Source organism: Acanthaster planci, linkage group LG13, assembly GCF_054643075.1.
Source record: "Acanthaster planci isolate LZ-2023a linkage group LG13, COTS_SCS, whole genome shotgun sequence".
Lineage (NCBI taxonomy): Eukaryota > Metazoa > Echinodermata > Asteroidea > Valvatida > Acanthasteridae > Acanthaster > Acanthaster planci.
The window spans coordinates 8,844,542-8,857,204 of record NC_141789.1 but is presented as its reverse complement, the minus strand read 5'-3'; the positions used below and the strand labels follow the sequence as shown (position 1 = coordinate 8,857,204).

Here is a 12,663-nt window from a genome sequence, read left to right as displayed (position 1 = left end):
ATTTTACTGTCTGAATTGCAGGTATGATAACACCTTATAAGCCGAATTTGATTCCTGGTCGAATGGCAGGGCCGAATCAATCTGAAGGTTAATTCAGAATAGTGCAGATCGCCAAAGCCGGTACGAAGACGTGTGCCCGTGTTAACACACGTCAATGCAGCTACTTTCGTCTTTTTTTTATCTCCTAGCAAGCAACATCAGGCACCGACCTTGAATTTATTGATATACAAGTCTTTTGGCTCCAATCACGCACCATGCATAATAATCCCAGAGCAGGGGATTACTTTATTATGCCACATCGCACACTCACGCGTGGGAAGTTTTTTCTTCAGCGCTGAAACAATTTTAATGAAAGCCGTACTCTTTGTCCATTCGGCTAAAGGCAGTGATGATACAGGCAGACTTCTGTGCAGAATTCCTATTTGCAAGTATGACGTGCACTTCGAGAACATGCAGTAATTTCTTTATTAAATGTTAGAGACCGGGGAGATAACAAAAAGCGTGTACGGGTTAGCACTGTGGGTTAATTGTGTGGATATCTCAGAATTCCTCGAGAGCTCTTTACGCCATCCGATATCCTTCATCATATTGTTCCGACGCACTTTGCATCACAAACATCAAACATCACACGGCATCCTTTTATGCTTCCCGTGAGCATAAATTTTGTCAGGATGCGTACAGGGGAACCTTACGGCGGACGCAAGGCGAGATTTTTAATATGCGATCTGATACTGAAAGGAGAGCAAAAACCAAACATTGAATGATACTGAAAACGTTTTAATAGCCCGTCATCAACACTCAACGATAAAGTCATCAACGGGCCTACAAAGTTCTTACCTTACCCATCCCAGAGCGGTTTAGCTAGTGTTTCTTGTCCATCGGGTTTTGTTTGTCACTCAAGTGAACTAACTATGGTTCAGATTAATACGTTCAAAACCATAGCGGTCAGCTAGGTTTGCGTTATTTTTAACCACTAGCCATACCATTCACCACAGTATGCAAACTACAAAAAGTCCTCACACACAATGAAGAATGGGACGAGACTCATTATGCACTGCAGTTTTGACAGATTCCCTTCGTCGACCAAATTGCATATATCCTAATTGGCACATCAATTATACGTACATTACGTATGTGTACAAAATGTATCCTGTGGATTGTGGAACGAGTGAAATGTACCAATTCCTTTTGAGTGAAACAAGAACGAACAATTAGGCTTGTACCCCGGTTGTGTAACGCTGAGACATTTCGGGTTATCTGTTTATAACGCCTGGAGAAGGAACTACTGAGAGACAAATCCCAACATTTCACGAATCACTGAAGTTAAAAGGCAAATCCCACCAACCAGAATATGCATACGTAATGAATACTGGTAGTTATAAATCAGTGTGATTTAAGTTGAATAATGCACTACATTCTAAATTGGGATAATGATTACTATTTACAAAAAAAAACTACTGCTGAACAGTGTGCACTATTTGGTTCTTCGATTTCTATTTCAGGCAGCGACGATAATTTTTTTCACTATCTAACAAGACTACCTAGATTAAATCACAGTGCCTATTTTTTATATCAGTTCTGCAGTAACTGAAAAATAAAGGGTTTAATAAATGCCTATCCATCGCTGTGAGATGTGAAATTGTGGAGTTTCACAATAGCTCTACGAGACGAATTTCACCATGCAATATGCCGCATAGATGGAACATGAGCACAATCACTGCCACTACAGTGTTTAAACAACAAGACACAGACACACGAGCCACTGTTTGCTCAGAGAAAACAAAAGAGAAGACAAAACTGGTGTATGCACACACTATCACCCCCTACCGACTTCCAGTGAAACCGTGAAGCGTATCTTATCAATCTGATACCTTTACCAGCCCTTGCTTGAGACACAAGATAGCTTCTACTCCCAATTTAGTTTACTTTATTTATATCACTGGGGCACCAAAGACGATCGTCGGTGTCTAATTGGTGTCTCGCTAGAATAGGACGGTATTTGCCGTGGAAACTAAGATACATGCATAAAGGTATCTAAAGGGAGGTAGACCCCACAATATTGATAAGTATACAGGGACAGAGTACCAATATAAATCTCAGTCTGTTTTCCTGACAAGATGTTGAAAATCATTTAAAAGCAAATCTGTGTGTTAGGTTTGCTAATTTCCATGGAGGTATTGCACCTAGCACTGGAAGCTGTGGACTGATGATAGGGCAAAGACTGCAACAGTCACCTCATACCATTATTTTCTTATATACAGTCCAAACACGAACTGAAATGAATTTTTCTCTAAATTGTGCATGTTCTTGCATCAGAGAGTATACTTCCAATTTTCTTGTCGCATAAAATGGCAGGGCGAAAGTTTGCATCATTAAAAAGATTTCAGTGTGTCACACATTCCCAATATAAATCAATACCAAGCAGTAAATTCTTTATGGTAATACATCGGGCTAAAAGTACGAAGTATTGAGGGAAGTAGAAATAGAAAAAAAGATGAAAAAGAACAAAAAAGAATGCTGCACTTTTCGTGGAAATAATGAATGAAATACTGTTATAATATGTGAAATAATATGTTAAATGAAATAAATTTGAAAACGAAACAGTGAAAGTAGACCAAAGAGCACGCTCACCAATTATAAAATCTTTAACAGTGGCAAGAATTCAATTTGTTTGAATGTAGAATTCGGTAACATTTACAATCTATCAGGGTCATTTTTATTCCCGACATGCCTCTATTCATTCCTCTTTGAAATTTATTGAATCACAGTTACCTAAACCAAGTTCGCTTACGTTGCTTTCAAAATTTATAATGTCGACAAATGTATCGGAAAATGTAAATAAATTTGTCCAGAATTGCTAGCCAAGTTTCCTGTTTGAAGAAAGTACTCACTACGTTTACTTTTGCGTGGAATTACAATGGTAGCAACCTTGGGTTATCTCGTTTCTGACTGAACTTTAATACGCCAGAAAAATGTGGCAAACGCTGGTCTGATTAGGAAGTATATATAAACTGAATGCTCCATTTGAGCAGCCACTCGAGGAGTCCTACTGTTTTATCCTTACGAGCCTCCTTACTGCAAAATTAAGCACTAGCATGTTATCATGTCGCGTTGAGGTGTATAAATACAATGACTTGGTCAGTGTTAAGGGGAAAACGCCTTGGTAAAACGTATTAGATTACATCAATTTGCTAATGCCAGACCACATGCACTTTGCATTTTCTCTTCTTAAACGCATTCTAACCGTAATGTTGAGAAAACTGGAACTAAATAATTTCAATTTTTCAATTTTCACAAACATGAGTTTCAACAAAAAAGAAGAAGAAAGAAAAAACCAGCAAAGGTGGTGTTGTCACAAACAAAAGAATCATATGTCACAATTACCTTGTTGATCAGGAGTGTCTGGTATTCCACCCGCAAAAATTGTAATCACTGGTTTTTGACAGTTTCGTTGCCGCGTTATCACTCGATTCCCCTGCAGACCGCTAGTTAAAGTAACTCGATCTCTCCTTGCTGGTTCTGAGAAGCTTTGAACTCTTGTCGGCCTGTTGGATGCTGCCAGTCCAGAAGTAATGTCAGAAAGCTGCGACAGTTTGAAACAATAATATAGCCAACGTCCAAACCAGCCACAGCTAAATGGCAAAGTTACGCCTTCAGTCGATCCTTCCCGCCACAGCGCATGAGCGAGCAAATCACTGCGCCAAACATCGCGTGTTGGCGTTGTGTGGGCCTTCAGGTGGGGAGAATTAAAAAGGACTGTGCAACAAATTTCTTTTACGCTCTTTTGGAATCACACTCTAGCAAGTGGGATTTTTATTTATTGCAGAACATCGGGGTGCTGTCAAACCTGAGTTTACGTTGCTATTTAGTTTCCGGTTGAATGACTGGATGCTGTGGGCGTACATGTAATTGGAATCTGGAGAGAATAAATGAGCGATGACGCAGTGGGGACTGGGGAAACTTCCTTTTGGAAGTACATGTACAATAGAATGGCAAAGCCTCCGCTTTCCATGTCCCCAAAGACATCACGGAAACGATTAAAGCTGAAGGAGAAGCAGTAAGCCGGAAGGTATAACGTTAGTGCTGCCTCAGTAGGGCCACACCTGCCAGACCCCTTTAATGAAAAAGAAAAATCTGCATGACAGGAAGCAACTTTTCAACATGGACACCTTGATTTGCCTCAAATTCTAGTCACCAGATTGCAAATAGCAGGGGAAGACTAGTGATAAGAATTCGTTTTTGAAAATTTAGCTGAATAGCTTGTCATTTAGACTGGATAGTTTGATGACAGGAGAACAATGCTGTGTCCAGCTCTCCATTAAGAACACTATGCAATGGTCACTCGTGAATCCGAAAGACTTCGCCATATCTACACCGAGCACTGCCGGTTGAGGGCGTAGAGTACAATTCACCAGCGAATTTCACGTAGAGTTGTGTACTCCCAATATGAGCCATGATAAATGGCTGAATTTGGAATTCTTATGACCCAAAAATTACAAGTTCTTCGTTTTTGAAAAATAAAATGAGTAAAACTGGAGAGATTATGTCAGTCTTCAAATAAGTGACACCAGAATTTTAGGAATTTTCCTTAAAGCGCATCAAAATCCCAGCCCTAAACGCAGCCCGTCCATGATTACCCGCTACAGAAAAAAAAGATGGGGAATCCTGTAAAAACTCATCCTGATAGGGCTTAAAACACAGGCAATCCTTTATACTGACAGACCTGCAATCAATCTCGTTCCAATATTATAAATCATACTACATGTATAGCACTTAAAAATTGCCAATTTACGAATAAGCTCCGGACCATCCAGCAATCACACCTCACTGGAATTAGCAAACTGTAAGTAAGAAAGTAATTTGGCTTGAGAATTTGCTTCGTATAATACAACTGTCTTAATTAATCAAAATAATTCCCTCGAATTATCATGTTGTTATTTGTGTAAGCGTGTCTGAAATTGAGTATGAACCTGAACTCAGGTTTCTTTCTTCACGTTAACAGTTCTTCTCACAATTCAAAACGAAATGTTAGCGAAAGTTGAAAGAAACAAATGTAGGATTTTTGTTTGACACAAAAATATTTCGTCTTCGATACACTTGCTCTGTTAACTTGTCTGTTTTTCCTTCCTTGAAAATCCACTTTTATACGCAAATACAAACCAGAAGGCGCATGCCACATTGACAAAAAACAAAAAAACAAACAAAACGCTATATTGTTTGGCAGATGATTCTCGACCAGTCTCTGTCTACGTTTTCCAAAGAATTTGATTAAACGAGCCAACTATTTGAATTTATTTATATAACGAAAGACTGCTTTAATAAAAGAAACTTAGCGACAAGTTTCGATGTTTGTCTGCTTAGGGGAGGAACTTAAACGAGCCTCGTATTAAATTGAACAATGTTTGGGCGAAATTACCTGGAAATACCTCTCACAAAACACTTTATTCAAATCTGTAATTAACCCGTAACTCAATTTTGGGGGTCTGATAAGAAATACATGTCGTATGTGTGAATTTATTTATAATGAAGAGCATACCAAATACTGGCGTAAACTTGGGGGATGAGGGATTGCCTAGACAATACAGAGACATACAGAGATACTGACGGCAGGTTACTCTCGTTTTCAAGGGGAGGTAGGTTTATCTCGAAAAGCTATATGCTCGTTTATCCATACAATCGGGTCGTTGCCAAATCGAACTCGACACATATGATTTGAAGATGTCGGCAAATAGCCTTTTGTCTTTAATCGAAAATGAAGGAGTAATGTACGAAGTGGCTCCCCCAGTGGGCTTTGTATCACAAAATCCCCTCATGGTAGTTCAGTCTTGTAGAATCATTTCATACAGGTTGGATAGCATTAATCATCGACAGCTTCGATTTAGGTTGGATTGTTTCTTAGATAGCAATCTCATTCAATTTGTCATTTCAAGCAAAATGTTTTCCCTTATAAGGGCGACGACCCTGAAGGGACAGCAACAGGGAAACCTGTGCTGCTGAACTGCGATTAAAAAAAATAACAGCAGGACATATCAGTTGAGGAATTAAGTTCAGACAAATACAATTGGACAAAACTGAACGTTTCTTCCTTTTAAGCACTATACAAACCATTGCCGTGTTTCATTTCACTTACCGTTCAAATTAAGATTCAGTCAGGTGCAATAAGATATTGCATGGTTAACATCTTGGTGAGATCAACTAAAATTTTGGAGTATGTCTTCAAAGTTCGGAACTAGGAGCCGTCACATCTATATTTTTTGAAAATTTTAATGCTCCTTCGAGGACCATTCACGTTTGTTGCACACTCAGTGCCTGAACAGCATATTCTGCCCACTTCTCAAGTTACTTATTTCGTTGTTTAAAAGTTCTGCTTAGGTGTGAACATGGTGATATGTTTGACAAGCGAAAAACCAACATGAAGAGCACTTGGCAGGAGATAAATAACATCCTGGGTGAATGTAAAAGGGCCAACATTCCTGATGGATGTCATGACGACGACTAGGTTAACTCACAATTCCAATACATCGTGTTTATTTCTTGCACCAACTTAAGTATTTGAAATAATTGATATTGCCAATAAGCTTGGCAAAAACACCAGTTGCAGCTTTGATGATGTCAGCTCCTTTATCGTGAAGTCATTTCGTTTATTGCACACCCCCTTGCACACATATTTAATCTTTCTTTTCTTACGGGTCTGGCCCTTCAAATCTTAAAGATTGCAACGATTACTCCTGTTGATCAAAATGGAAATAATAAGGACATTCATAACTTCTGACCTATTTCTGTTCGCCTTTAGTTCTCAAAACTTCTTGAGCAGCCTGGTTACAACCGGTTGTCAAAATTCCTTTCTCAATTCAAGTTTGGCTTTCGTAGCAATCACTCTACTGACATGACTCTCATTCTCTTTACTGACCTTATCTCTAGTTCTTTGTGTGTTAAGTTTTATGCCGTCGCGGAGTTCATCGATCTAAGACTTTCGATACCATTGATCGCTCTATCCTCCTATCCAAACTGAATTTCGATGGCGTTAGGGGGTGTGCGCTCAGTGGTTTGAGGATTATCTTGATAATCGCTACCAGTGCACTATACAATGGAGGGCTGCAACTCATCTCTGAGCCGTGTAATGTATGGTGTTCCCCAGGGTCCTGTACTTGGGCCACTCCTTTTTTTTTATTTATGTCAATGATCTGTACTATTCAAGGAACAACAAACTTCATTCAAAACTACTATTCAAAAACCGGCCATTATAGTATGCACCCTTTCACGCCCTTGGGATCAAACAGCACTGTTCTTTGCTTAATTCTCTTCATTCATTAACTTTATCTGATATAAACAAACTTCACACAGGGATTTTCATGTATAAGCATAAAACCCACTTTATTTTTTTCTTCTTACTTTACCGCAATTCATTCTGTTCACAGCCGCAACACTAGAGCTCTTCTCAATCTGTTTTTGCCTTTGGAACGCACATCCTTTTCCCTGAATACACTGAGATTCTCTGGACCCCATCTGTGGAATAGTATTGATGGTAATATTAAGTCACCGTCATCTGCAGGATGCTTTAAGAAAACCACAAACAAAAATTAATAAATAAAAAATAAAAAAATATAAAAATTGGTCTCTGATCATCTGAGGTAGCTCCTTCTCTTTTATAATTCTAATCTTCCTTTTGTTCTTCTAACGTTTCTAGTGTTTGGTAATTCCAGTTTTTGTTACATCTCATTCTGTTGGTTCGTCTTTGTTTTTGTCTTTGTCTTGTTTTGTACTTCAAATGTCTTTCTTTCATGTATAATCTGTTGTCAGTCTTCCTTGTCTGTTTTTTTCTAGTCTAAATAAGGCATTGCTGTATAAGACTTTGTCTTCTGAATATGACTCCGTATTTGTCCCCTTTTATTTCAATATCTTATGGTCTTATTAAATTTTCACTCTCGAAAATCTTTCATCGTGTATAATTTGATATATACATTGCAAGTGCTAAGTCAAAAAAAAAAAAAACCATCTCAATCATATGTCAGCGGAGGGGCCTGCAGCAACGAGTCAGTTTTCTGAATCATATATCAATTTACTAGAATAATTAAAGGCCACGGAGGAGAATGTGTGAAAAGAATTCTCCTTGATTCTTCTTTCCTTACGTTTATTAATTTGAAATTTAATTTTAGATAGCAGGAAGAACATTGTGCAATCGCTCAATAAAGCAAAAGATAAAGTCAGTGTCTGTTGAAAATTCAAACTCTCAAAACAGTTTATCTTCGATATATGACTTAAGCAATACTAATTCCTGCTTCGCAGGTTCACCACAGTGTTGGGGCTGAACATATAGGTACACACATGGGCGAAAAGATATCCATTCCTCAGTCGTGCATTCTCGTTCATTGGAGCGTCAGAGAAATACTGGGAGCATATTCCATCACAGGGATCTGACAACGGCCAAGAGAATCAGTGATGTCCTTACGCATACATTAAATTTTGACCCAATAATTTGACCTTTGACATTCTTTTTCAACACAAGCCCCTGCTACGAGTGCCCTGGGGGTCAGCTGACATTCAGGAACACATCAGGCCATACATATGCTCCAGCTTTGTGATGTATTATTTTATCGTAACTAGAATCACGCAACAAATCCACACAAAGGGTTGGTATATCTATGGTTAAGCGTTCCAGGAAGACTTGATAAGTCCCGGGAAAGGGCATTTAGGAAGGGTAAATGTTTATCTGCTTGGGTTTTTTTTTCATTGGCCTCAGACGGAAAAAAATAAATCATTGGTACAACTTCGCCATATTCAAAAACAAAACAAACAAAAGAGAAAAAAAAAACCTTTTACAAGTTTGGCAATTCAATGCCTTGAACTACCATCTCTGTACCCACTCTATCAGTCGTCTGCTATTTTTCTATGCGAAGCGCCGAGTTCTTATTTCAGCAGGGAAATTAAGACCGGTGCGTGTGCTGATCAGCTCCGACATTGGACCTAAACAATGCCATCGTCCCATCGTTGAGAACTGCATAAGAATGATAGAAGAGGGAATGGGCCTACCTGATTAGTTGCTAACCCACAAAATGACATTTCGCCATTGATCAAAAACGTGCGGGGACTTTAATAAAAGTACGGAACGGGCCTGCCGGTCGCTGTTGCGGAAGACGCAAATTATTACCCCCATTTGTCGAAGGAGGGCAATCAATGATTCCAGCCGCTAACGGATGGCAACGGTGCTCGCCCTACCGTGGCAGCCAGTTTATGTTTTAATGAAATAATCCTTGCAACCGCCTTCACATATGACTTCAATTACGTTCCAAGCTCATAATCACCAGCTAATGTATGTGGCACGGGGCGTGGTTTAGAATTGAAAGGAGGGAAAAAAGCATATCAGTGAAAAGAAAACCCGTAAAGTGAGACTGTTTCCAAAAATGGTTCCTAAGATATTTTCTGAAAGAGGCTAGCCAGAAAACTCCTGAAGCACCAAAACTTCACCAAACACTGCAAGATCAAGATTACAAAAAAAAATGACAAAAGTGACCACAAAACCTATTTTGTTCCTTAAATTAAAAAAATCATTGTGACCTTCCACCAAATGGATATTTTAACATGACTATTGTCTTTCTTGGTTTCATCCCTGTGACTAATTTGTGGGTATTGAAGCATTTTCTTCAGCAAGTCAACTATACCATAATATCACTTGCCTATGCACCGCAGGGGAAAAAAGGGCTACTCTATTCGATAGTAGGCCTAATAAGCATTGGACAAAATAGAGCGAGAAACAAAAATTGTTCAAACTAAAGAATGGCTCGAGAGTCAGATATTGCTTGGGGGCAGTTCAATTTTTTTTTCTTTTGGGATGGGGCAAAAAATTGGAACTTTTCCTTCAACCATTTATGACCTTTTTGAGGAGTGAGGCTACCGTTTTGAGATTTTGCACGTTTTTGGAAGGAAGAGAAATGAAATAGACCAAACATCGCCTTTCTGTTGTCACTAGAAAATATCCCCGGGGGTTAGGCGCTGTCCTGTCTCCCTGAATCCGCCTTTGTACAAAATTTCTGTCCTTTCAAAACCAAATTAAAAGGAAACTCGGCGTACAAGTAAAATGCGCCCCCAAACAAATGTAATTTGTCGTGTCTAATCTGCCACATGGACAACCCCTTTCAAACAGGTTGATTGAATCGCTAACAGAAATTTTGTCGAAAAAGGAAACCCCTGTTGATGGGCTTGCTTGATAATCAGATTAGTACTGTGAGGTCATTCAACCACACCTGGTGAGCCTTTCATTATGGTCTGTTGTTATAATCAGCTTACAGCAATTGGAAACAAAGCGATGGGAAATGAAACCGTTCCAGAGAAAGGAAATTGTCTTATTGACATCATTTTCACGAAATAATTTCTCTGAAATGTCTTACTTGCGCTTATGTAATTCGAAACGAACTAAGAACTATGAACTATGAACTTCTGGCCATCTTAATTATGGCTGGTGATAAATGGAAGAGCTCATAAACGAACTGATGATACACAGTCATATGGATTATTTATAAAATAAACCCGTTATACGGTGGAAATGAAAATAGGGTTGACAGTTACAAGCAAATTGAATACGCCAACTCCCATGGTAAGTAAAGACTCTGTCGAGTGCTCCAAAACTATCGTACAAACTTGGAGAACGGGTCGAGTTCAAAGCGTCTTGGTAGTTGTGATCTTCGTAACACTTGTAGCCTAATCTCGGGTTCACTGCAATTGCAATACAATACACTCGAAATTCTCTGGAACGATTTTTAGAGGTTGGTCTTTACCGGACGAAAAATATTACGATGATCTTATCTGCTAGCCAACCTTTCGATACATATTAGTCTTTTCCAAATGCACCATAATTGAGCATAATCATTTGAAACTGTTAACAGATCTTACCCGTTTACACATGGAACCAGTAGCTGAAGCTCAGGTTACCAGTGTATGTCGGATTATCAGACTGTAAATGCAAATTGTAAAGAGTATTCTCTTCAAGGTGTGTCCAAGCATTTGAAGAGCTTACCTACAGGTAAATAAGTGGCAGTCCACTGGCGAGAATTATCAAACATTCGTTAAGTATAGTCCAGGCATTTTACAGGAGTAATAATTTTCTCTTAGAGGAATTCTTAATAATTACATAAACGTAATAGGGCCTGAGGGTAAAAGGTTCCTCAGTGAGCTTCAAGAATCCTCGCGCAGTCTGCCTATGAGGATTTCACAAGGGGCCGTCCTCTCGTGTTCGATAGTTTTTGGGTAGAATAATTCCTAACTGTAACCACCCAAGAAACACTAATGTCGGAATTTTCCGACATTAGTGTTTTGTCCTTGCCGAGTGATATTAAGGAAAATTTACCTGGAGATTGGTAAAAAACGAATTTCATAAATGACCTTTAATTTCCGGTAGTATTGTTCTCAGGTCTCCTTGTTCACGCGCGTTTGTTTTCAGTGCTTGTGCCTACGTGGAAACGAGATCGTACAAACGCTGCAAAGATTTACCTACCTGCAGTCGATGGACTCTAAATTCAATCGAGTTGACCTGACCCAGTCAGTAAAGGTTAGATTATACATTACAACCTTCCGTTAAAGTTGATTTCCTTATAAATTAAGATTAAAATGTTTGGGGGGTTTTCCAAAGACTACCATGGTATATAATTCCGTAACTCTTCATCTGCGTACGAGACCACCGAATTCCAGTGTTCTTCATGTATTTTGAATTTTTGAAGTGATAGGTCAATTTTTGCCACAATAAAGCTCTTTTGGGTCAGGTAATTTAACAGTTTTCGTTAACTGATATGCTAGCAGATATTTTATTAAAGGCCTTTTTAGAGTTTTGAAAAGTAACTGAACGAACAAATATTACAAATTCTAACATTTTTGCCCGAGTTCCGAAAGCGCGCCATCAGGAGTCAACTTGCATGCTCTTTTATGCTTGTGGTTTAGTCAGGTTAGTTTATTAATTCACGTTGATATAATCATCATTTATAGGGTACCCGTGTGTTAGCATCCCGCTGTTGAAACGGTCACCATGATCAGGATGATTAGGGTAATGCCAATCATGTTACTCCTCATTTTAAAGCAATGCTTATAATATGTCAGAGGAAATTAATAACTGCCACTCCACTTGCAAGATCTGATTACCACATGAGGTCGTCCAGGCAGGTGACATGAGTAATCGTTTTCTCTTAATGGAATTACGATTGAGTATACGGTAGGGACGCTTTTGGTTATTCTTTGGTCAGAAAAGTCGGTAATACTCCGTACTATCATCAAACAGTGACAGGTACACGCACGTTTGCAACGCTTTGCTGCAACTGAGTATGCCCGGTTTAATGCATAATCAGAACCCGAAAGTCATATCGCTGAGCAACGATGCTCAGGAGATTTCAATTTTGATAACCGGTTTTACCCTTACACCGACGCATATATAAGACACTGTATACTCAGTGTTTGTCCAAGAGGTTAAAAAAATCGCAACTTTACCAGGATGGGACTCAAACCCACGACCTCCTCATTAGTGTTTTATATAGACGTCGGTGTAAGGGCAAAACCTGTTATTAAAGTTTCGATTTCAATTTATTCCCCACGAATGTTGGTTACAAAATTTAACAAGGGAAAACCTGCTCTCGAAAGAGTATACAAGCAGACTCGAATCTAGGCTGGGTAGGGCTGTACCCC

General features: G+C 39.0%; 1 protein-coding gene across 1 annotated transcript in view; it reads right to left on the bottom strand.

The window, feature by feature from the left end:
* The window catches only part of LOC110989132 (uncharacterized), a 39,092-nt gene extending 35,322 nt beyond the window's left edge, over nucleotides 1-3,770 (bottom strand). The window contains exon 1 of the mRNA XM_022253276.2: nucleotides 3,385-3,770. The gene's annotated coding sequence lies outside the window, so the exon portion shown is untranslated. The remainder of the gene's footprint in view (nucleotides 1-3,384) is intronic.
* Between the last annotated feature and the right edge of the window lie 8,893 nt (nucleotides 3,771-12,663).